The sequence below is a fragment of the Phalaenopsis equestris genome, unplaced genomic scaffold, assembly GCF_001263595.1.
Source record: "Phalaenopsis equestris unplaced genomic scaffold, ASM126359v1 Scaffold000320, whole genome shotgun sequence".
Lineage (NCBI taxonomy): Eukaryota > Viridiplantae > Streptophyta > Magnoliopsida > Asparagales > Orchidaceae > Phalaenopsis > Phalaenopsis equestris.
Genome location: NW_018164762.1, coordinates 125,701 through 126,847, shown reverse-complemented (window position 1 = coordinate 126,847; position 1,147 = coordinate 125,701).

The following is a 1,147-nucleotide window of genomic DNA, read 5'->3' as shown; positions in this document are numbered from 1 at the left end:
AAAAAAAAGTTTACAAAATAAAGAAATGGAAGAACATAACTTATCTCACAATCCTTCCAATGCAAATCCCTATAAGTTTTCTTCAAACACATTTCCTTTTTAAAAACACTCTCAATTCTCTCTTGGAAGTGTAATGAAGAAGAAATCTCTCACCTACTCTCTCCTCTTACAATCATTGAAGAAAATCTCTAAGCCCTTGACTTTCTCTCTCTCTTTGCCTTCTTCTTCCTCTCTTCGGCCTCCCCTCTTCTCTCCACATGCATGCCCTATACTTTCCTCTTTTTTATTAGAGGTTGTCTCCCTCTAAAATAAATTCAAAATTCCATCCAGAATTCTATAAAAAATTCCTCTTTTAAATTTAAAAAACATGTATATTGATCCAAGAGACATATTCCTTCATAAAATAATCTTCCAAAATGTCTTGATACATTGAATCACTCAATGTGGCGTTTAGAATAAGTGTTTCTTTCAAAATTCGCGCAAAATTCATCCCGAACCGCCTAAATCTGCAAAAAATCGTCTCTAGCGCTTCGGGCACCAATTTGCTTTAGACCGTGTTGTTCTGGTTTTTTGCGTTTCAGGCGCCAGTTCTGGCGCATAAGACGCCAGCTCTCTGTAAAATGACGCTTCAGGCGCAAGAATCTCAAAATTTGTTGCTTTGACTTTAAATTTCAACATTTTTGTTACTTTTGCTTCAAATGCCTAAAATTGATATACCTGAAAATTGATATACCTGCAAAACTGCAAAAAAAACATAAAAATATCATTATTTAAAGTGCAATATCATAAAAAATAAGTATAAAATGTATACTTAAAATAACATATTATTTTTGTATATCACTTATCCGTAGCAGCATAAGCGCAACAACTTTTTGGGGCAACTGCCTCAAACATACCCTAAGATAGGTTGAATAAATCACACTCTTATTGATAAGATACTCTTTAAAGTGGAGTGTGTCTTCCTGTTATTAAATCTTTATACCATTATAGAAGCTATGTGAAATTGATTTTAATATAGAAGATAAATATTAGATGAATGGAAAAAAAAAACTAGTGTTAACATGTAATGGATAAATTTTGCCCCGATAACAATTAATGACATTGAACGCAATAAAATGAAAAAATTGGCATTACTTTTTTCAGATGG